The sequence below is a fragment of the Pithys albifrons genome, chromosome 6 (assembly GCF_047495875.1).
Source record: "Pithys albifrons albifrons isolate INPA30051 chromosome 6, PitAlb_v1, whole genome shotgun sequence".
In the NCBI taxonomy this organism is placed as follows: Eukaryota; Metazoa; Chordata; class Aves; order Passeriformes; family Thamnophilidae; genus Pithys; species Pithys albifrons.
Window position 1 is genome coordinate 42,085,549 of NC_092463.1, and position 25,794 is coordinate 42,111,342.

Here is a 25,794-nt window from a genome sequence, read left to right on the forward strand (position 1 = left end):
CCAGGTGAGTGGCTTCAGTTCTTCCAGGAATTAGGAAATAAAAGGTGCCTAATTAAACTTCCTCTGCTGATGCTTCAACCATGTTTATGAAGCAACATGGACAGTAACACATGAGTGAGCCCTGCTGCACTAGCCACAGTCCTGCCAAGAGCACAGCATAGGGTCACACAGCTGCTGGACATGTTCCCTCACCCTTCTCTGGGGTCTCAGGGGTTTGGAGGCACTTACTTCACACTGCAGGAAAACTGGGCAAGAAGGGGTAAGTATGCTGGAGAGACTTGAGGAGGCAAGAGCTTTACTTTGCTGAGGAGCAAATATGGGGGAACTCACTTCCATTGCCACATAAAATGTTTCTAATCCAATAACCTTATTCTTCCACATGTGGCTGGGGGAACTGGGGGAACTGAGAAACCTTATGGAAATCTCCTTACTACTTAGCTGCACAGAGGTAGATCTAAATCTCACTTATGTTACTGACAGAAGAAGAAATTTTAAGGATGTAAAACCTGCAAAATTTGGGATCTCATTTTCATTAAGATTTGATCACATATTCCACTATAGCTAAAGGAGCATATCTTTTTCCCCCTAAAGAAAGAGAACATCATGAACAATATATCTGCTTTCCCAAAATATCCTTATTCCCTAAGCACAGTACATCTGCAGTGGTCTTAAGTGGAGATACTTGGGAAGCCATTCATTTCTGCACACAAAGACAGCAGCTTACGTGCTGATGATGACAGGGATCCACAGGCTTTCAGATGGTGTCAGTGGGGTCACTTTCACCCATAAAAAGTATAACGCCTCCTCTTTGAGAGCAAGGACATTAGACAAGCTGCTTCTTTTCCTGAAAGGCATGACCTTTGAGTGGAACAGATATTTTCTACATCTCCAGGAGACTGGCTGAGGTTAAAGTGGGTCAAACCATGTAATACAGATATCTTTGTGTTGATACTACCCCACAGTAGTGCCTATTAGGAAGGCTGCAATTGTAATAAACCTTTTTTTAGCAAGACTATTTAATACAGTGCCAAAGACTCTCCCTCAGGTAGTCTTTGTTTTAAGGTTCGTGAGCTGTAGAGAAAGGATTGTACCTCTGATTGTGAAGTGGTCCAGGTTTTTAGCTCTATTGTTATCTACATAACACATAACAGCAGCAGTGGAAACTTTACTACCAGCATCACTTGCAAGTGGACTGGGTATACCCTGGGGTAAAACCTGAAGCGCCATCATCTCGCCCAGGTTTAGGCCGAAATAACATAGGGAACAACAGGATGTTCAAGCTATTCTGAGCATGGAGAGACAACTCTTTCAGGAGATTCTTTCAGTTAGGCTGCAGAGTTGCTCTGAGCTCTGCATCAAGGACAAGAGAAGTTGCCCCAACAGACATGGCATTTAACAGCTTCTTCTCCCATCACTGGTGTCAGCACAGGGAGAAGAACCTTTCTGAAAATATTGTGAAGTCTTGCTGTGAAAATGCACTTGACGATAAACTTCATGACAAATTTCATAACAAGATTTGTGGTCACCATTCTGCATGTCTGATGAAGCACAAAGCACCTTGCATAAGAACATTAGTACCATTTAAGCCCTAGATTGCTTTCCACATGACAGTCTGGAAGCCCTTTATGAAGCTGTGTCCTTTATAAAGGTGACAGAGTTTTTCTCCAGGATACCCAGCAAATGTCCCAGGCAGCTTCTGTGGTCCCCTGTCTAGTGCTCAGACACTTAATAGTTCTAGTTCTGCTGATATCTATCACAGAAAGTCACAGACATTAGCAATTATTTCAAACTAGTGTATTATTTTCATCTCCTATCCTCTGTATTTAATACAATTAACAACAACACTTATCAGCCTCCCATGGAGTCTGAAAGATTTGGTTCAGTACCCTATGAGAGTACCAGGCTGCCTGTACCGAAAGCAGTTGAGAAACAAAGTACCAAGAAGATAGTATCCAAAATATTGTAATTTTTAGATGAAAATGAACATTTTGAGTGACTGCCAGTATTTTCTAAAACTGCTCAGATACAAAAATGCAGATGGAGTCCTTCACATGGACCACACAGTTCTGAGCTCATGGCAACTGGACCAAAAACATCCAGATGCCATGTACTCCACCTGTTTCCTCTTCAGGTTCACACTAACAGCTTCTCACTAGGAGAATCCCAAGTCAATGATTTGCTGATGAAGAGAGACAGCAAACTTTTTCATCTTGAAAGTAGACACTGTCCACAGCACAACTGACATTCCACATTGACTAGCCTTACCAGTGCCCTGGGACTCGCAGACAGCCAGAGGTTGCGCTACAGGCATTGTGTATTGGAGGGAAAGGTCATTCTGGTTAGAATCTGAGAACTGCTGCCAACTCAATGGATTTTGAAACTTCACCTTCAGCACAGCATCCCACATACCACCCTGCCTGCTGTTTTCCATTGACACTGGTGTGAACCAGCTCTTCCAGGAGGCCAGCAAAGACATGAGAGTCTTCACGGCATTTGGGATCAAGGATCAGTATCCTGGATATGCCAGTTGCCAATAAATTCTGGAGGTGGATGTGGGAAGTTTTTAGAAAATGTTGGATTTACATCTGCTCCCTCAGACATAGCTCAAGAACAAAAGTTTTCCAGTCAGCACAGGGGTTTGGGGCAGGTGCTTCCAATAATCTGACACTCAGCAGAAAATCTACAGTGCAGAACTTCCCCCAGTAAGGGAACATCTACTTGCAGCCCTTGTAAAAATAGGTTTATTCTTTTATCTTTTGAATGAAGCACATTAATCTGGACAAAGAATGCACCCATGTAAATTTGCCTTCTAATACTTCTGTTTCTGCTTATTTGCATGAGCCTCCTCCCACCCAGGGCACATATTTAACCTCCATCTTTTCAAGCTCTGCACCCAGGTGCCCTAGAGGCAAGCATGACTCTGATGAGATGGAAGATGAATTACCAGAAATGCACAGAGGAATATGAGAGGCAGGAGATGTACTTTGGGATCTATCATTTCAATAGGCTGTACTCCTTTTCTGAGCCTGCATGCTCGCTAAGGGTCAAGGAGAAAGCAGGTGATACTGTTAGTCCACTATGGAAAACCCTGCAGAATAGCTTTGACATGGTTTGCCCTTCAGCAGTTTTGCTATTTAAATGCTGTGACTCACTGGAGCTGAGCACACCTCATCAGCAGAGCCAAGTTCCCCACTAGTAGCCCCTTGAGCTACAAAAGGGTGAGCATGAGACCTGCAGGGTCTCCACAAAGTTTTGCAGCTGCTGAAAAAGGATGGGCTCACCTTGCCCTGACTGACCAAACTGCCTCCCCCACCTGTTCCAGGCAGGGTCTGTTGGTATTTTGCTTCCTCATTGATTTCACTGCTTTAAATTTTGATTGAGAGGCTCTATTTTATCTTTTATTTCCTAGGTTGCTCTCTCTTCTGCAATGCATAATCTTGACACCATTATCTGCACCATAGCAGTTAAATGCCTCCCTGACATCCGATCCCGTCAGATCTCGGAAGCTAAGCAGGGTCAGCCCCGGATTAGTACTTGGATGGGAGACCTCCTGGGAAATGCCGGGTGCTGTAGGTTCTAGTCCCGAGGACTTCACTGGCACTGTCCAAGCTCGCTCGGCCGTGGCAGATGAACCTCAGGACTTAAACGGTGGGGCCAGTTCTGCGCACACTGAGACCCACCTTAAAATCCACTGCGCAGGCTGGAAGGCCCCACCCACGTGGGGACAGCCCTTCCCAAATCTTCCTTCAGCGAAGCTGAGCCTTACATATCTGCACCATATATTGCATACCATATTAATCTTTTTTGTCATCTGATTTTTTTCATAGGAGTTGTCATTTAGAAAATCTGATTTTGCTGAGAAGCAACCAAACAAATTTGTGCTTCAGAAAGAATGAAAGAGAGAATGAATGATAGGATAAAACACTAAGCAAGTTCCCATTTAAGCACTTTGCATATCCTGTATGAAATACCACCTGCTGAAATTAATTTTTTGGTGAGATGACATCTCCTCATGTAATACATTATCTTTCCATTATCCCAGGGTGATACTGCTCAGGTCTCTCAGCTAATACTTATGTGCTGCTTTCCCTGCCATCCTGGGAAGATTACAAATTAATTAGGTGACCCCAAAGCATGTTGGGGTAATAGCCAGGATACCCTTCTAGTAAAAAAGCCTAGTCAGAGGTAACCCGATAACTACAGAGGCTAACAGTAATGACCCAGGGAATTAATTTCTGTAAATCAATGTAATACTGCTAAACCTATACCAAAACCCCAGAATAATGATTTTCTCACTACTTAAATCTTTGCGGTTGGCTCAGGGATTCTGAAATTAGGGCCATCGTTTGGTCTAGAGATTTAAAAAAATCCATTTTAGGATAGGATATTTTTTTAATGCCAGCTCTCATTCAGCTATTTAACAGAAAAAAATGACCACACTGATGGATATGGTATAAGCTATTAACCTACAAAATAAATTGATTTTATTTAATCAAGGCATTGATGTGCAAGGGTTTGGCTGAAGATTTCAAATATGTATGATACATTTATATGAGTCATAGGCAAGATAGGGAAGAATTTATTTCACACATCCATTTTTTAAGGACTGAAAATGCAGCATTTAGTTTATAAAGGCAGCCTTAAGCTACCACCTGTAGTTATGCTCCTGGCTTTGCTTGTAGACCTGCAATTTACAGCCTAGCTGTAGTGACTTATAAAAACAAGGGAATTTGGCAATGGCAAAGGGTGCTTAACCTGGATGGTTTTGACAATATCTTCAGTCAGACTGCTTCATTTTTCCTGCTACACAATCAGACCATGGCCTCATCAGAGAGGCAGTTTCTGCTTCAAGCAAGGCCACATTTTTCTAGCTGAAATAAAATGAAATGTCATGACTGTGTTTCCTTTACAGCATCAGTTTCTTTCCTACTGTACCTGAAGGCTTAGTGAGCAATTTAGTAGAAACTTTACAATGCATGTGGGTTTTTTCCTTGTTAAAGATGATGTATCCATCCTTTTTGTTAACAGATCTAAATGGAAGTACATCAAAAAAATTTGTTCTTTTCTATAAACTGGAGTAAGTCATATTGCAGTAGGGGATTTTGGTACTTTAACTATGCAGAAAAAGAGCTAAATTAGGAACTCTGCATGGCATAAAATAATGTTACTTAGCATCTGTCCACTGCATACAATATGCAGCAAGAGCTCTCAAATCAATAAACTTACTCTAAAACCCAGAGAAAAAAACTATCAAAAGCCTTTTGGTCTCACCTTTTTAAATATGGGCACTTTAGACTTCACATGGCCATTAAAAAAAGGTCCATGTAGATCTGACCTATGAATGCATTACTTTACATATTAAATCAAGAAAGCAGTATTAATTACAAAGCTGAATAGATTCTGTGACCACCACAAAATAAAACAGGCACTTTTAACGGCACAATTGGAAAATCAGATAGAAATGTTGAGAAAATATGCTAACAAATGGCTAAAATCAAAATCTTTCCCCAGCTCATCCTCCAGGTAAACATGAGCAGAGGCTGACTTCCCAGTCAGCCCCAGAGGTCGAATGCCTTGTCCCATCCCCAGGTGCTCTTGCCAGCCAGTTGCCCCCAAGATGTGAGTCCCAGGATCTTCAGACAGCAATGAACAGTTTCTACAAATGGGTACATGCAAGAGCTGGGCTGAGCACAGATGTTCTTATGCTTGGAGCTGCTTCAGGAAAAAGGAGATAGTCTCAGCTGGAAAGCTGGGGTAACACAGCTTTGTACATTTTCTTCTAAGAACACACTGCACCTATTAACACCTGTGATATGTTTCCTTAGAACATGAAGCTCTACTGAAATCTGGGTGACACTGTAAAGAATGAACAAAGACATTTCCAAAGTATGTTCAGGATGCCTTACATTGGCATCTATCCAATATACTTTTGAGAGGTTACCATCCTGTAAAATGAGAAATGTAGTGACTGTAATTCAGACAGAGGTATGTGCACACTTTTATGCTTGTTTCTAATATTATGAAATATGCCAAGGAAGGATGGTATTTGTTTGTCAAGGACACACCACAAGTCATCAAAATGAAACATTATGTTCTGCACCAGTTGATAGCATGTTCAGTCAGGCTGATGATAGGGACTCCTTTGCAGATGGCTCTAGCCAACAAGCACCTGGCAGCTACAAGTTGTAAGTAGTAAGGTTGCAACTGAACAGAATTCAGAGAGGCAGTGCATTGGCAGCCCCATAACTATGTAATAGATCATCTGGGAAAAAAAATGCACTTTTTGCCCAATACACCACCTGAGACCATCACGTATGTCTGTGGCAAAGGAAATGGATCTCAAAGGAGCACACTCTATGGAGTGTGTGACACCACCTAAGGCGGCCTCAGGGCTCTGAGGGAGGGTTACGATCTTCCAAGCCAGTTCTCAAAAGGCAGTTTTCATGAGGGCACTGACCTGCTGGGCAGAGGTTGGGGCAGGGATGTGCCATCTGACACAACAGCAGGGTAATAAAACAACCTCTATATTTTGCAGCCTTAATTCTTCAGCGACACTGGTCTTCCACATACCAATGATAGCTAATGGGCACAAGAAGAAGGTCTTATTTTGTCTTTACAGCTTAAAACAATAGCAGAGTGACAAGAACTTTACAGACCTCGGATATGGTGGTGAATGGAGCAGCATCCAGCTGGCAGCTGGTCACTAGTGGTGTTCCCCAGGGGTCTGTGTTCGGTCCAGTCCTGTTTAACATCTTTATTGATGATTTAGATGAGGGGATTGAGTCCATCATCAGCAAATTTGCTGCTGACACCAAGTTGGGAGGGAGTCTCAACCTGCTGGAAGGCAGGAGGGCTCTGCAGAGGAATCTGGATAGACTTGAGAGATGGGCTGATTCTAATGGGATGAAGTTCAATAAGGCCAAGTGCCGGGTCCTGCACTTTGGCCACAACAACCCCCTGCAGCGCTACAGGCTGGGCACAGAGTGGCTGGAGAGCAGCCAGGTGGAAAGGGACCTTGGGGTACTAATTGACAGGAAGCTCAACATGAGCCAACAGTGTGCCCAGGTGGCCAAGAAGGCCAATGGGATCCTGTCCTGTATCAAAAATAGCGTGGCCAGCAGGACCAGGGAAGTGATCCTTCCCCTGTACTCTGCGTTGGTGAGGCCACACCTTGAGTACTGTGTTCAGTTCTGGGCCCCTCAGTTCAGAAAGGATATTGAGGTGCTGGAGCGAGTCCAGAGAAGAGCAACAAGGCTGGTGAAGGGACTGGAGCACAAGCCCTGTGGGGAGAGGCTGAGGGAGCTGGGGTTGTTTAGCCTGGAGAAGAGGAGGCTCAGAGGTGACCTCAGCACTGTCTAGAACTACCTGAAGGGAAGTTCTAGCCAGGTGGGAGCTGGTCTCTTCTCCCAGGCACTCTGCAATAGGACAAGGGGGCATGGGCTTAAGCTCTGCCAGGGGAAATTTAAGTTGGATATCAGAAAAAAATTCTTTACAGAGAGAGTAATCAGGCATTGGAATGGGCTGCCCAGAGAGGTGGTGGATTCACCATCTCTGGAGATTTTTAAACGCAGATTGGACGTGGCGCTGAGTGCCATGATCTAGTAAATGGACTAGAGTTGGACCAAGGGTTGGACTCGATCTTGGAGGTCTTTTCCAACCCAATCGATTCTATGATTCTATATTACGTGACCTAATCAAGCATTCAGGCCCCAAGTTCTTTGTCACAAAGTCTCTGTTCAGAACAAAGCCAAGCTTTTTCAGCTCCTCTTAAGTGACTCTATTAGCATTCATTAAAAGGACAGTAAAAGGGACAGAAAATGGTTTGCTGATAAAGTCTGATTCTGAGGTGCACTATAAATAGAGGAGAGGTAGCATAATTACATTAGTAAAGGTAAGTGAGGTCACTGCCACATCATTGTTTGCTCTTTAAGCAAAAATAGTGTAAGGTGGCCATAATTGAGGAGAGGAAAAAAAAAAAGCAGGAGAAATTGTTCTGCTTTTGGACAAGTCTGACTGCATGATTAGAGGATGTTAGGGACGTCTAAGAGGGAGCTACTGAATATTTAACCTTAGAAATGGAAGCTTGGTTGTCTCTTCTCCTGTTAACATCCACACGTATCTTCCATTAACTCTAATTAGGGCTAACAGGGTGTTCACTAAGTATCTCCATAATTAATGTTAATAGTAATTACAGGCAAGCATTGATAGAAGATGAAATGCCAAGTTTCTTCTCCAGGGTTAAATACTCAGCAGCCTGTCTGTCTCTCATTTCCATTTTCTCCTGTAAAGGCTCTCTAATCAATCACACATGTCCTAGACAGCCTTACACACTGATTCTTGCAACAAGAGACACATGCAGCCATAAGTAACAGTACATGGTGTTATTTATACAAAACATAAACACAGACACACAATACCTGACACGTATAAGACTGGTTCATGACCCCATGCTCACTGCTGTAGAGATATCCCAACAATGTATTAACAGTGCAGACTGACACATCTCTTTTTCCTTCAAGATACTTAGGCTTCACAAGGGGACAGCATTGTTTCTATCATATATTAAGATAAGTCATTTTCAATTAACAAATGAAAGAGCAAACAAGATCATAGCAACAACCTCAATTACTCTTATTAATGCCATTATGCCACCCTTAGTTGATAGACTATACTATATTCCCAACTCAGACATTATTAACAAACCATTAAATTTGTAAATTAGAACAGCACAATTATTAGCCATAATCAGAACAGCAATAATAACGCACCTTCTATTGTGCTTCTGGGTTGAGCCCCAAGCAGTAGTTCATGAAAAAAGCATTAGCAGACTGCTTCCAGACAGGGGTCATTTGCTAGCACAAAGTCTCATCCTCTGCTCTCTTACCCATCATGAGTGGAGAATTTTCATCAAACTTGTACAATTCTGTGGCTAAGTAGATTTATAAACTGTCTTTAGTTGGGAATGTATTTATAAAACCTCGAGGAACTAAGGAGTATTCTGCTGTTTCCCTCAGGAACTGCAGATACTACTTGTAGAAATCATAGGATGTTGAAGCCTCTGCCAGGGATGTCTCAAAGAGGCAAAAAGCACCAGAAGAGGAATGATGGGAGAGCCTGTGCAGGCAGCTGGACAGAGAGGAAGGAGCACAACAAAATCCCACTGGTGCTGGCTGTTGGAGCCAGACAAGGAGCTGCACTCATGGAAAATCTGACTCATGCATCTAAACCCTCCCTGTGCCCTGGTCCCCTTACGCTTTGGGGCAACTACAGTCACGAAACACATGCAGACACAAGTCCCACAGAAATTAATAAGTGCTTTCTCCATACGAAGAGGAAAAATAAATCAATTTGTATTTTTATCAACTCACCTATATTGGCCCCATGCTAAGTTAAAGAAAAGATGTCTCCCAGGATAGTCTTAAATCAGAACTGGACATGTTTTGGCTTTGCTATGTGAAAACAAACTTTTTTTTTACTTACTTCGTTTTCTGCCCTGGGGAATAAGTGACTCAGGCAGGATGCTGAAGACTCAGGGGGATTTATTTTTCATCATGTTGAAGGTAGTTTTTTCCTACCAGGCATGCAGGCTTATTAATGCAGCTTCACTCAGTATTAGACTTTCAATAAATCATTTTGTACCTCCAATTTTCTTCATAAGTTTATGAGAGAAGAGTGAGGAAGTTACTGTTCAGGAAAGCAAGGGATATGAACCACAGAAGGCACTGAGGTGTACTGTCTGTCTGCAACAAGGACAAAGCCAGCTACCCTTCTGATGCAACCTCCCTTTGCCATTCTTTTATCAGCCCCTTTTATCCAGAGGGAGAATCTCACATGGCTCCCAGGATGAGTCCTGCTCTGGCCACCCTCATCGTATTGCTCTTTTTGCAGCAGTCAATCCCCTACCACATCCCTCCTCTTCAGCTTCCATATTCCACCCAGACTCTTCTGACAATACATCTTGCACTGAAGCCCACACCTCTCTGCTGGATCCTAGGAGCCCAGAACTTCATGAAAGATGAAAGCGGCTGTAGGGCAAAAACCTTCTCATTTTCTTGGTCAGGTTTGATTTACCAGAGGTACTTTTCTGTATCCCCACAGCTTTTCTCAGAAAAGGAAAATATTCTTTTCCAGAGCTATAGGACCAGAAAACATCTTCATTTTAGCTACAGTTAATCTGATCAAATATAGATCAAATCCTCCCAAATTATGTGTTGCCTTTTGAATATATTTTGAATATTCAAAAAATCCTATTTTTCACAATCACTCAAAGCAGTGGAAATATATTTAACAACAACAGAACCAAGAACGGCCAGAGTTCTGTATTACCTGTTACAACATTGATCCCCTCTCCAGCCTGCTCCTACTTCTGGCATTTAGAAATGCACAATGAAAAGGAAAATACAGTCAGTAAAACTTGTAAAATTACATTTTAAAATCAGGATGTTGTAAAGTAGTAGCTACAAAATGAAACAAACCCCTAAGCAATGGGTTGCCTAGATATTTTTATAGGATTTGCAATGGATGTGCAGTAAGTGTTCAAGGAATTGGTTGAAACTTCTGACTACTCTGTATTTTAACGGGTTGGCCGGTGCTGCTTCAGCATCCTGACAGCAGGATGACAAGGATATTAGAAGAAGGAGCAGGAAAGGATCAGCCAAGAACAGTGATAGAAGGATAGCTCATCTCTTCATTATTACTCAACCCAAAGAGGATGTTCTCTGATTATGCTGGATATCCAGATAATTTTACCTGGGGCTGTGCATAGCACAAACCTATACTGGCAATACAGGTAGTACAAAGAGATGGATAATAGATGAAGGCATTTGCTTTCACTGGAATTTTTATTTTTATTTTCCTGAGCACAAACTGAAACAACAGAACAAAATTTGAACAGAAAATTTTCTGTAAGACAGCTTAGCCAGAAGATGAAAACATGAACTGTGAGATATATTTTATAACTTCTTGAAATCTCCTTGTCTTTTTATATTCTACTGCTTAACTCACCTTCACAGCTTTACTTTACTCCATGGCTAAAAAGAGGCTGCCTTCTAGTGCAAACTGTGTGCAAATGCAACTTTACAAAGTGAAATCTTATGATTATCTGGGGCTGTTATATGAACTACCGATTTCAAAGAGCTGGTTAGCTTCTGATACTACAAAAAATGGAACTTCTGCCAATGCAACTGTCTGGACAGCATTTCTAGTAGTGTTGAGTTTAGGAGAACTACTCACCTATTTCCTATCATTCTGCATGATGGAGTATCATGGACTTCCTGAGAGTTTGTTGCATCTTCCAGATGAAGCCTGAATCTGTCAGCTAAGAACTTCTTTCCATTTGGGGAGAGTCACTTGTTGCTTCTACTTGTTTTAAAACTCAAACCCAGGCATTTTGTGATATTTCTGTTAATCTAGGATGGAGCTCTAAATCAACACAAGATAGACTGTTTTAATTAGCCAGAGATGTATCTGATGGGGCATTAACCTGGGACACTGAAGATTCAGGCTCACATTCCAGGTCATCTCAGTTCTCACCAGGCAATGCAAGCAACCTGCTTGCTAGGCTATTGACCTAAAAATTTCTCCTGGCCAAAGCAAGGTGGTTCTTGGAGAAGGCACCTTGTACAGAGATTTATATGGTTTTGCTTGTTTTTTTTTTTTCTTTAATTAAAACTGTATCAGGGTTCATATTTTTGGACCACAAGAGAAGAGAACCTGACATCTGCCTCACTAGAGAGATGAAACAGAACACACATTTTTTGAGTGACTGTAACTTAAAGATGATGCAATGAGTTACACAAATTAAAGTTCCCAGTCTTTCAATTCTGGAAATGCCCCTATTGAAAAGGCCACTTGCAATTCCATTGTGTACAGGTGTCCTAGTTCAGCTGGAGGGACCAGCTAACCCTGTGTGGTGGTGATCAAACCTGTGTATTCCACCCCCTCTATTCATTCCCCAAGGACAATGGGCCATTAGCAGCAGCTGCCCAGGGAGCCATTATCTCCTTCACACCCAGCCTGAGGGGGCGGAGCTGCTAATGGGCCATCAACAGCTCAACACCCCCTGGCTCCCAGAGTTATCACCCATTGTGTGAGTCCCCGCCCAGGGGGAGGGACTGAGTGCTCCCTGAGGGTACATAAGTGGTGGGTAAGAAGACCTTGGGAACCTTCTCGTCGGATCCAGAGCAGCAGCAGGACCTCGACAGCAGGAGATCACCGCTCTCGCCCAGACCACAGCCCTCGCCTGCACCAACAGGTTTTTCTTTTCCTTTTGCTCTGGACTTGGGGGAGCCACAGGGGTCTCAGCACAAGGGCAAACAAACCCCCTTGGGTTTGTGCCCCAGGACACTGGGTTATACAGCTGGGGTATTGTGAGTTGAAAGCAATTTCCCTTGTGTGTCAGTGTTGTTATAGTAATATTATTATTAAATTTTAGCTCTGACTTATAATCTCTCTCGTGGTGAGTTCATTTTCCCTTGCTGGTTCACCTTCAAACCAGCACAACAGGTTAGGAAGCATTTGGGGAACTTAGAATGAATGACAGTAATACAGTGAATACTATATCAAACAACTAACTAGTTAGATCTTAGCATCTTCCACAGGTGGACATTCAGAGATACTCTCCAACTGACAAATTTGTGTTTTTAAGAGACACAACCAGAACCAGCAGGAGACCTACTGATATACTAGAACCAGCAGAAAATTTCTGCAGGCAGCACAGATCCCAATTATCCACCCAGAATTTCCCACCAGGACAACAGCATATTTTTTTTCTCTGCCAGATCTATCTGTCTCTCAAAGCCCCACTGAGATGCTGCCCCTCAGCTGCCCAGCTGCAATGGGGTAAGTGCTGGGGTGCTGCACTCAGTGTCCTCCCCACTGAACAGCCTCAGTTCCCTTTGCAGGGAACACAACACTGAGCAGCCAGGCTGGCTCAAGAATCAAGAGTAACCACACAAGTAATCTAGGTCCAGAAGCCACAAAAATATATTTTTTTTTACTCTCTAAAATAAAATAAAACCCCATTATAATCATCCTAACCATAACACTTACTTCAGTTTGCAAACACTCTCAAGCTGCAGTGGGCAATAAATCAGACACATCAGTTCCAGGAATGGCCGTAATATATAAAGAGGATTTTCCTGGTGATCCTCAGAGCTGAGATTCCTTTTGTTGGCTCTCCTTTAAACAAACACTCCTGTAAATTGCAGTTGAATCTAAATTTAGTTTTCAATCTTAAATATTTTCTTCTAATCAGTGATTTGAGGGTGGATTTGGTTCTGATAGGCTGATACAGTGTCATTCTCATTAAAAACATTAATTCAGTTAACCCAATTAGAAACGTATGTGTATGATATCTTCACTGCATAAACTCATCATCATCACATGAATCACACTGAAGGCAGCCAAGACCTTCTGTTTTTCAGGAAAATTGTCTCAAAAAAAAAACGAAATAAAAACCAATAAGTGGTAAAAAACTTCTGCAATGTCATGAAAGATCAGCAAAATACACTGAGGCTCTGCAGAAACACAGCTGTAACATCCCATCCCTTCCACATCACTCAGAAGGATAAGAGAACATTTTCAATAAAGCCACAGAACATGAAGGCTTATACATCTTTGATATCCTGCAGCTGGAGGGAAAAATAGTAGTCCCCTAATCCTGTACCATTTCCCTTTCATTAGTTTAAGTTTTGAATTTTGGATGGTGGTAAATTTAGAAAGGGGTTAATTGTTTAACCTTACAAAAATAATTATGCCTCTTTTGGCACTGCCTTTTGGCCTGCTTCATATTTTTAGTTTCCCAAAGGATTTGAAGATCAACATATTGGTAAACAGTTTAGTGAAGACTGTAGCTGTGGATTCACTCAACAAAAATCTGAGACTAGACTTCAGGCTTTTTACAGATGTTGGGTCTACACATTGTATGTACTGTGGAAAAAAACCCCTCCCAACATTTATCTGAAACAAAACTTGCAATCAGGTGTTGGGGTTTTTTGTTTTGATTTGGTTTTTTTTTAACCCAATGTTTCGAAACTGCACATGTTCAATTTAATTCCTTTCTATAGCAGTTATTACTATGAGTCGGGTAGTGTGGCAAAGCTAAGTGTGGTTTAGAACTCTTTCAAATGGTTTATCAATCAGAATTTGTTGCAGTCCCATAACTATTTGTCCTCCTGTATGTCATGAGGTATGGGGTTTTTTTCTCATTTAAGAGGTAGTTAAGTAGTGATAATCCCCTGCACTCAGCTAAACTGATGTTCAGCCCAAACTTGTCATTCACACAGATCTGTCTACAGAGGTAAGAATCTTAGTCTCCATTCTGGTCAGTGTCTTTCAAAGTTCATTCATGCTAATATGGTTCCCAAAAATATTCCATTTCAGCAGGAACCAGAGTGCACACTCACTCCTCCCATCCAATCTTTCACTCCAGAAATTACACAGCCCTTTTGCATATTGTCTTTGTTAGGAAAAAACCCCAAAACAAAACAGGGAAGAGAAAGGAGTGTGTTTGGACTTTTAAACAGGAAAATTTACATGGTGTAAAGTGCTTAATCCAACAGGTCGGGGGGATATTAATACTAAAATCTGATTAAGAGATGACATTTTATTGATACCCCTGGTTAGCATATATTTGGTTTACATAAATAATCAGGTAAAAATATATAACAAATTTATTTATGAAAACAGGAGGGAGCAAGCAATAAACAATTTCTATGGCAAAACCCATGTACCAATGTACAGCAATTTTATGTCTAACTTCACCTTCAGTAGGAAAGAGAAGGGCTTGTCAATTTTGCTTACAGCAGATACTAAGTTTCTGTGAGTAGTGTTATTTACTGACAATCAGTGGCTTTGTGTGCATATTTTCATACATACATATGTATGTGTGTGTATATAAATATACATATATACACAGAGCCAAGACAAAGCAGATTCTAACCTCAGCCCAGCCTTTCAACAGTCACCTCACAAGTAGTCTCAGTGAGTCTCATCTTTCATGCTTTGACATTCTTCATACATGTGTAAATAGAAATACAAAGTGTGGACTGCAACATCAGAATAATAGGCTTGTGTCAACAATCAGTTGCACTCATTTTGCAGAAATGCAAGTAACCTCATAAATAATATTTTCTAAAGACCTATGAAAAGTTGCTCTGTTTTTTCCCACTCTTTGTCTTGAAACCCTCCATGTTTTCAGACTTCTAACAGTTTTGTTTCTAACATTAGTTCAAAGCTAGCTGTTGTCCTCCTTCAGCAATGAGGATGAGCCAATCTTCAACGTGACTTTGCTTGGGTGTTCATTTCCCCTCATGCACACTCCATTATACTAATTTGTTTTCTCATATTAAAATTGAATGTACATATTCTTAGATCAGGGAGTATTTGTCACACAAATTAATTGTGCTTTGGGCAAGAGGACCTTTATTTGTTAATTGAGACCTTGCACACTGACACTGTTCCAAAGTGCTGTTTGAAACAGCACAGTGCTCTACAGATGTATACAGCAAAACTCATAGCATTGCAATATGAGCTAGCCCATAAATTAACAGAATTTAAAAATTATTTTTGACTGCTCCTGGTTAGTGAAGTTCATAGACATTTACACATGTGCCATACAACACGGCATCCTGCTACTGACAAGCTTTCATGTGCTCAGCAAAGGAGAGAGGAGAAAGTTGCTGTGCAGTTAGCACGGTCCCACCTGAACAGAGGAATAATGCATGACTTGGCCAATCGCTGTCACAAAGCAGTGATGTGTATGAAGTATAAAGAGCATTTTCATGTTTAAGATTAAATAATTTATTTTAAATATTCAACAGTCAGTGCCTTCATCATATTGTTCTCCCAGGGTCTCAACTCACAGGCTCTGATTCCATGTTTCCAGGAAGGCTACTTGTCAGCTGCTGTGGTGTGAGCAACAGCAGGAGGCTCAGAACAAGCATGTAAAATAAAATGCATACTCGAGAGACAGTAAAATGGCTGTTTTTCTATGTCACACAAAGCGTCTCACTCGGCAGGAGCCCTCAGATTTCTGTACTGAGCAGCTGGGTTGCACTTTTCTCCAATCAATAATAATGACAAATAATAACATCAATTGCAAAGTAAAAGGAACTCTGAACTTACAAGCTTCATCAGGTGGGCTTAATGCTCCTGCCTCCAGGTGCACAGGGGTTGATTCACCCACCTTTGCTCCCACAGCCCTCCACTTTTGGAGGGCTGGCCTGTATCCAGGCAACAGGCAACCCTGAGGCTCTCCAAACCTCTGCAATGCACAGGAGGAGCAGCTGGGGCAGGTACTCCCTAGACTTCACAGAGTGTGGGACAGAAAAAGCTTCTTCAATTTTAAAGAATAAAGGCAGACAGTAAAGCAAGATGTCTAACTACTTTCTGACAATGAAAGTTCCCTGGGGCTGCCTGCTTTCCCAACACTTCTCACTTGGAAGGTGCCAGGGACAGTCCGCAAAACTTATTGTGACCTTTTCTTTCTCAGTGCTGTGTATGCTCTGGCCTAGGTCCACCTCCTCCTACAGCAGGAACTTTTCAAACTTACTAGCCACCTATAGGCAGTAGTCTCAGTTCCTGGACCCATGTTTTGGCCAGACAAAATCTACCAAGGTCATCATTAATGGACATGCACCCACATCATCAGGGTTCAAAGATGGTCTATCAGAGAAAAAGTCATCTGAGAACAGATGATCCATTAATCCTTATATTCACAAAGGGAAAATGTTCTTCATCAGTAAAGGAATAAAATTCTAGAGCCAAGGAAGTGAGTGGGAGTATTTACACTAACTTCAGTGACATCCAGATTTCATACACAGTGGCCTGTTCTACTCAGTTTCCATGTACAGCTGATGTTGAAAGAGACTGGGATGGTCTTAACTTTGATGGAGATTCAGTATTTGAGGAAAGACCAAGAACACCATGAGCTAAGAAAATTATAGACAAGAGCTAAAACCCACACAAACCTGGTCTCTGAGCATCTTAAATTTTCAGATGATCTACAGGCCTCTGACATTCAGAACACATATTGCAGAGGATGAAGTTATTTGACAAAGAACTGGAAATACATTCAAAGAGCTTCTGTAGTGTTCAGCTACCCTCCAAACAATTGTTGGAGCTGACACATAGGAATTAGATAATTGCAAGATGTACAGGGAAGAACGGTCATAAATGAAAAAAAAATATGACAAATTGCTGCATTAAGATGCTCTGATCCAAATCAGACTTAATTCAGAGAAATCCTGTGTCTAGTACGAAAGAGAGGTCACAGTGACCCTTTTCTACCTTACTTGATACTATGTCAGTATTTGAGGTTCTTGGCCATAAACATAATCCATGGTACAACACTGCACAGCAGACATGATAGATAGCCTAACCCGTCCTGTCATCACAATACTAATATACTAACCAGTCAGGATTTTTACTTCATTCAGCATGACTAGAAACATTAAACAAACACTACCTAGAAGTGCATGAAATTATAAAATCAGGAGCACTCTTCAGAGCTTGGGAATTCTCATGGCTCTGTCTGTAATCTCAGCTCCTTGCCCTTACCTCTACTCCTCTCTTAACAATTTATACAAACTCTGTAATCTCAGCTCTTTGCCCTTACCTCTACTCCTCTCTTAACAATTTATACAAACTCACTGCCTTGGAAAATAGCTTCTTTTCCTTCTAGCAGTGACAGCTGTTATTGCAGGAGACAGCAAAGTATAAAGTTACTTATTAAGGGAGGTAAAGAACTACCTCCCTGGAATATGGTATTCACCTCCAGTTGAACTCTGGGGAAGAGTAAGTACAGACCTTCTTTTCTCCTTTGTGAGCAATGATATGGAACATCAGAAGGTACTGGCCTAAGCGTTCATTATACAGGTATCCTCAAGGAGATTAATCCACAGTATGTAATTCCCACTACTGCTGTTAAGGACAGCTCTAGTGCCAGAGGGCTGTATCCTTTGCAATACAGGGTGTGTCCTCCCCAGCCAGCTACACAAAATTTACAACAATTTGTTTAAGTCAGAAGTGTGAGGTGAGACCTGGGTACCAGCTGTTCTGTTCTGGATTTCAATCTCAGTTCACCCATTAATATAATCAGAGAGAGGGCAAAGCTTCCCATCTTTTACATCAAACCAGTTTTTCCCCCAAATTCTTACACACAGAATGACTGTCTTGAATCACATAAATCTTTTTTACAGCTTTTTCCTCCTCTACATGTCCATTTTGCAACATTGCCTCAGCATAAGCAAGAAGAGTTGCACCAAAGAATCTGGAGGCACAAGTAAGTGAAAGGCAGAAGAAGGATGGAGAAAGGGACAAGTCAGTGACATGGCAACCCTGCAAAGCTGAAGCACGGGTGTCCTTTCTGAGAGAGGATGTGCACCAAATCAGAAGTAACAGCAAAGATCCAAGGGGACAACTTAATCTTGATCTAGGAAAACACGGAGACCTTCAAATCACACTTCAGGAAAGCCCTACCACGGTTGTCTTCTTCAGGACTTGCAACATCAAGTACCCATTTACGTGCTTTGGAGAAAATAGGCCAGATGATTTCACCCATTGCAAACCTAACTCTTCTGCCTGGTGCTAGTTTGTACAAATTGATCCCTCACTCAGAAATTAAAAACAAAATGAGTAGTACTGAATGACACATCAGAGGAGCTCTGATTGAGAAGAAACCCAGTGCATGCTGATTGATTACTCCCAGAATGCCTTTCCCAGAAGCAATAATGAAGTACGTGTCTGAGACAGAAGCCCTGAGCAGTGCATGGAAACATTTGAAAAGCTTGTGAGCCCTCCCCTGCACCCACAGACCTCCTTGCCTGATGAGCATGTTTAGAACAGTTCAGCAAAGCACTACAGCCTGGGTTCCTACTAAAAAAACCATTCCCTTCCATTCTCCTCCCTTTTAAATTAAGCTCAAACCCCCAAATTTGGGAGCACCTCTACTGTATGTATAATGGTATGTGTCCAACATTCCTCAGTAATAGCATCACTTGGGATAAGAAGGAGAGTGCTATGCACTGGGGGAGGGCACAGTACAAGGGATATAGAGAAGATAAACAATACCCTTTGAATGTTTCAAAGAGAGCTTACTACTTTTGCAGAAGGCAGTTATTTTAATCCTCAGCTGCAAGTCACTGGGACACAATAAAAGAGAACTAGCCAAGAAAACATTTAATTATAACAATGAGCATTCATGCCTTATTCCTCGACTTGCAGCTGAGAGTATTCAGTAATTCAGAGGTGGATGGGAATATAGGACAAGAAACACTGCAGCAGATGGGCTACCTGCCACTAAGAGTAGCAAAAGCGAGTCATCAGCAGAAGGAAGAGTAATGTCCTAATGGTCACTCTCCTGCCAGACAAAACCCAAACTCTCTCATAAAACGATCACACCCCCTCCCCCCCCAAAAAAAAAACCAAACCCAACAACAAAAAACCCCAAAACCAAAAAACCAACAAAAACCAAAAAGACAAACTGATCTGCCTCAGTATGCCCAGAAAGAACATAGCCAGATAATAAAAAAATGTTGTTCAGATGGCAAAAAGATCAAAAACCCCAACAGATGGGAAGAGCTGCCTCAGTTTGAAACTGGAAGACTTTTCTTCTAAAACAAAACAATTCAGAGTTATTTCTTCACATCAATTCCCAAAAGTTTTGTTTAATCTAAAATGAAACTTTATATTTTAACACCTCCCAACTTAAAAAAAGCATTGTCTCCAATCAAAACAAAACACCATACAACTCAAACCCTCTTTTTATAAAATTTTTGATCTAATTTTAATAGGAAAATGTAGGGTTTATTTTAAATGTTGAAAGGATCGGTTTTAGCATTTCTAAAATAAAAATATGTTGCATTAAAAAAATCTGAAAGTAAATATTTTTGATGTTCACAAATACAATAGCCCTATTTTTGATTGAAACTATGTTTTATTTCCACTTGATTTTATGAAGGTTTATGGTCTCTGAAGATACTGAATATAAAATTTTGTGTAATTTCTGTCTTTCATAAAATTATCTAGTACAGAGATGTGATTCACAGACTTGACATACATAGCTGATTTTCTATTCACAGGAGAAGAACTATCAGAACACTTTTCATCAATTATAATTACTCTTGATCAATGGAAGAAACACATAGCAAGAGACCAACATCCCAAGCAGCTAAGGCAGCCGCTTGGGATTAGCTTTGTACATTTAGTAGTCAAGACTATTGAGTATCCCTTGGGACTTAACATTGCTAGTCCTAAACATCTGGATTTATGCTTACATCTAGAGAATCTGAAGTTTTCCAAAAAGACTAATTTCCAACTAATCCTGAAATAAACCCCAGAAAACATTTCATCACTGCTTTTTAAAAGTCACCAACAGTTATCTTCATGTCCTGAGATGACTTGTCAAATATACACAACTGTACCCACCATGTGGTCATACTAAGTCACTGGGTGAATTGCAGCTTTGCTGTTCTGATCTTCAGATATTTTACATTATCATAAATTGTGCTCCTGTAAGTAGTCTGTTCTTACAGTCTTTATTTTGAACACTGGTTTTTGGCAGAAGGAGACAGAATAGTGGAATGCCAAGTCCTGGTTCCAATCAGTTCAGCTAGACTTTGGCCTTCAGTGCTGCTACCAGATAACATACAAAGCTGGGAGATGGAAACGGAAATGGAAAAGCAAAGGCAATTCTGGCAAGTGATTACACTTTCCAGTAATGTGATCCATACATTCAACCAACTTAATGTACGGGCTAATAACTTGTGATAAACTTATAGCTCTACTCTGAGAGCTGAACACAAGCATGGGGATAAAAGAAAAAACTGATTTCTTTCCTTTTTATTGACTGAATACTCATGGGAGAAATAAAGTTGAGCTTATTATTTTTAGATTCCTAGGAATGTACTCTTGGATGTACTTTACAGCCAGAGAGGTTATAAATGGTCCAGGTCAGTATGAGGAATCTGACAAATTCTGCCTCACCACACATGTCCTCTGTACTGACTGAGTGTCCATCTGTCTCTCTCTAGCATCAGCAAGGACTACCCAGACAGCAGGCAGGAAAGCCCAAGCCTGATAACTGCTGCAGAACATGAAGAAACCAGGGCATTAGATAGCCACAAATTCTCTAATATCCTGCCATTAACAGTTGTCGGGGAAAGGTAGCAGAAACAGTTCGAGGTGGCAATTACAGAAAGCCAGTTCACAGGAAAAGGTTCTCCTACCCTTCTGGGCGCTGCCGCTGCCTCATGCCATGCGGCAGGGAGGGACTAGCCTTAAAGATACTTTAAAAGGTCAAGACAGCGCTACATCCTATCTGAAAATTAGCACCTGGTTAGTGTTTGGGGCATTTGAAAATAAACCTTTCAGAAATGATTAAAAAAAGAAGTTTATGTTGCTTAATCATATTTCTTTGAAATTTATTTATTTATAGCATGTGCTGCCTGGGGGGTTGGTCCACTCATACATGTGCTGTGCTCTACTTTTTCAGAAAAGGAACAGCTACAATCAGTCCCCTGTTCAGCTCAAAACCTCTCCATGCTGGGCACTGGAAGCTAAAATACAGGCAGAGCACCGTAATTATATCCCCCTGCATGTCATCTGGCCACAAAATTCCTGAATGTCCTCTCTACCTTGGTGCTTCTGCCAAATGCTGCCAAGGAGAATAGCCCCAAACGTCCAGTACAAGCAAGTCCAGGGCTGTTCTTATCTGCCAACAACTGTAACGTCTGTCAAGGATGTAACTCCCATCCATCTGATGAGGATCCAACAGGGGGATGAGTCATTTTACAAAGGACAACTCAGCCATTAGATTATGATTATCTTTACTGTGCATAGCCTGTCCAGCAGCTGGCCTGTGGGTAGACTCCTCTCTCAAAAGAGCTCTCAAGATTTGGCACTAAATAGTCACAGCAGCACAAGTAAGAAACCTCAGCTTTAATATGGGTCAGGGCATTAGAGAGTAATAACCTCTTTCATACTCTGCAAGTTTAAAAATCAACTAGTTATCAATTTTTTTTTTAACACAAGATGCATAGATATTTTTTGATGTGCAGTTTTTCACGTGAGGAAAGGGAATTTCTGGATTACCTTTCCTTTTTTTCTTTCCTTCCCTGTCCCTGCTTTGTCCCAGAAAGGAGGAACAACTGGGAAAAACATGAAGATAAACACTCCAGAATGAACACTTTTTCATCTTCAAGTTTCTCTGAAAAGGAATGCAAAGTTTCACAAAGCTGGTTTCTACACAAAATAAAATACTTTTTCTACAAGAAAAAGCTTCCCAGCTGTATTACCATCCTTACATAGACAGAGAAGGAAGGCAGACAAGAATCAAGCTACTTTCCTCTGTCAGTATGTAGGCTAGGCACAGAGCTAGTAATTGAATGCAAAACTCCCCAAACCCACTTCACTACTTATAGAGTAATACTATCCTTATTACTGATTTTAATAGTTATCACCTTTCACTGATCCCAGGTCTTACTCATAAGCCCAAGAATAAAAGCTTCAAATACATGCACAGATACCTCTCTTACATATCTGTTTCCTGATAAATCTCTACAGCAAGATAATAGTTCTCGCGGCTCTTAAACTAAGTCCTTAGCTTCACTCAATAGTCTTCAAAATGCACAAATCAAAAGCAAATGTACTTTTGTAGGTCTCAAAGTAAGTGATGCAAAGCCTTCACTGCTATTTCAGTGACACCATATCTCAGACACTCCAGCCATGACATGGCAATGAAAGGCAGCTTTGCTTTCCCTTCCTGTCAGATTGGGTAAACTCCACTTTTGATTAATAAAGCACTTCACTCATCATACAGTCAGTCAGAAAAAGTTTTAAATTACTTTGTAGCATTAGAACTACATGACAGAAACTGTTAGAGACATATTTCTAATGACAATTTCTCTCCTCCTTCATTATGATTTCCATGTTACACAAGCTTCCACCTTCACAGGAAACAGGCACGGCCAAAACCAGTCCCCACATGCACCATGGTTAACATCCGAAGGATCAGCTCCGAGTCTCTGGGGCAACACCTCCAGAAAGGTCAATCCACTGCTTGCAGAATCAGCTCTAATGACATTTGAGTTCTGTGACTCTTTGTGTCACCTCTAGACCCATAAGAGACCGAAGTGGCAAACATATCCCACATTGTCAGCAGCCACTTACAGCCTGATGAACCAGAGTACGGCACCTTCTCCAGCAGAAGAGCTGAAACCTCCTATTACCCCAGCTGAGATCCCAAGCGCTGCCTCTCAGAGATAGGAGCTCATTGGTGGCTGCCAGACATTGCTGAGAACATTTGGAGCAAGGCTGAAACAGTGCTGGCTGCACACACTCTGCCTGCACTCTGGATGCATCGCTGACCCGACACTCACCCTTTATGCTCCTCTTTCACTTATGAGTGCACACATAATAAACCTATCATTGCTGGCCATGGCAGTTACTGGGACACTCATAATGTGAGCAGACTGTAACTAAAACACGTGGCCTTGGAGTTTGTAGGGAGCTTGAAACAATGGCTGTTGGGCAAGGAGCATCTCATTTATCTGTGCAATGTTAACTCAGATGTCCAATGCCAGCCATGTACATGTCAAAAGTTGTTAGCTGCTTCACTAGTAATTTGAGAACCGAGCACATGGGGTAACGCATCGTTCCACACCACTCGCTGTGAGTGATATCCTTTCTTGATACCTTAGTGGACAGCATCTAGGAGACACCAAATTACCTTTTGTGAAGAAAAAGCTGCGTGAGCACATTCCCCTGCTATACTGGTACAAAAAAAGCCCAGAGTAAAGCCCAGAAGGCTTGCACAACAGCATCTCTAGTAGAAGCACAATTTATCATAAGGCAAGATTCTCTGGGAGACTAATTCTTCAGATATTTGAGAGTAGTACAGATTCTCCAAACAATTTAATTCACAGTCAAAAGAAATATTAAAGAAAATTACAACTTTGTCAGCATGATATCTGATTTCTTTGGTCAATGGCATCATTTACAGGCATTTATATGAAACACTGAACCTTTAAAAAGTCCTTTCTCTAGAGTCACAAAATTTCAGTTTCCTTGAAACCTGTCACATCGTTCAACATTTTACAGAGAAAAAAGTTTATATTATTAATGCATACACAGATAATAATAATGCTAATACTGAACTATTAATTTTCTGCTAAAAAAAGTGTTTAGAGAAAGTACTTTTCCTTTTTTCCACTTCTGTAATCACACCTCAGCATAATGCAGATTGAGTATTGTGATGATTGTGGTAAATGAACCTCAAAATTTGTTGCTGCTGTTTCTAAGAGGGAATGGGATCTTTCCTGTTTTTACTTATAACAAGTTTGCAACATTATTAACTGCTGAACAGATTTTCATAGGAAGAATCAACAGGACATCACAGGGAGTAAAAAGTGGTGGCAACCATAGGAAGAATGACTGAAGACTCTATCTCAGTTATGGATACAACAGGGTACAAGAGGAAGAGTGCCCAGCTCTTTTGCTCACATGCACAAGCATATACTCATTCCTCTCCAAGAGCTGGCTTCTTCCCAGCTCCCAGCTCTATGCTTTTCCCTCTCCAGGCTCTGCCTTCTGTAATCAGAGGATTCAACCTTCTTTGTGCTCATGTTGCTCCAGCTGTTCCTTTGAACAAGTTGCTAGGTGGATTTGTTTGAAGTTTAGACTTATTTCAAAAAGGCAGGCAGTTTCTGTTCATCAACAGGTGGCAGTTGCACCAGGAAAAAATAATCCCAGACCTCAGGAGTCCTTTTCCTGAGCTTGTGCATGTTTTGATTGACCCCTGCTACCCACCAAAGAACCTGAATATCTAAAATCTTGCTGCTTGCAGCCTTGCTTTCTGCAGGCTCAAATATTTCAGCTGTCTGTGGAGATAACTGGACTGTGGTCATCCCCAGAAGTGGTCTTGGTCATCGAATGGAGCAGAGGAAGCTGGTGGCTCAAACTAGTGCACATCACTCACTCAGCACTTCAGCAGGGATGAACAAAGCATGCACTACAGCAGCAGGTTCAGCACCATAACCTCATCAAGCACCATACGATAAGGATTAGCACAATTTCACAAACCACATTTCAGGAAATGGGGAGGAACAGATGCCCCAGTTCAGCAGAACTGTTTTGTCCCAGCTCTTGATCACAAATCATAACATTCTGGTGGAAAGAGAGTTTCACATCTTAAACTTTCAAAGACTAAAATACAGGCAATTCTGTAGAGAACACCCTAGGAGCAAAAGGCAGGATCCCCTTGTAAGGTTCATGTGTCCTTGCATCAGGGCTGCAAACATACATGAATAAAAGGTAGATTGTGAATAAAAAGGGACACAGAGGGGCACTCTGTGCCACTATGCCATTTCCTGAACATCCTTTCAAGAAAGAAAAAATATTATTTACATTTATTACTCATTATTACTGAGTTCAAGATGCAGCAAAATGCAATATCCTTGGCTCCTATCATAGTAGCTGAATGTCATTGTTTTCTACTGCTGCTTTGCCTAATCACCTGAACTGAGATAACAGAGACAAAGTAAATCTTTTGCACAGCCCAGGTCTGTACATATGCATACTGTAGCCTACCACTTTCTTTTTGGCTAGAGGTTCCACAAAAATAGAACAACTTTCAGCAAGGGGGAAAAAATCAACTGTAAAAAATCAATTTTTAGAAAGAATGTAGCATGATGCCATTTTCCTTATATGGCAACTGGTATCCCATGTGGAGGCTCAAACAATTGCCAGCCTGGCAGGGGGTGGAGTAAAAAGAGGACTTGGGGTCAATAGCTCCCA

At 41.4% G+C, this 25,794-nt stretch overlaps 1 protein-coding gene across 9 annotated transcripts in view; it reads right to left on the reverse strand.

The window, feature by feature from the left end:
- TSPAN18 (tetraspanin 18) overlaps positions 1-25,794 on the reverse strand; it is a 121,272-nt gene that overhangs the window by 32,457 nt on the left and 63,021 nt on the right. Inside the window, exon 1 of one of the 9 annotated variants that reach the window (XM_071558618.1) lies at positions 13,051-13,067. The exons of the other annotated variants lie outside the window; for them this stretch is intronic. The gene's annotated coding sequence lies outside the window, so the exon portion shown is untranslated. Of the gene's footprint in view, positions 1-13,050; positions 13,068-25,794 lie in introns of those variants that run through there. 9 annotated transcript variants of the gene reach the window in all.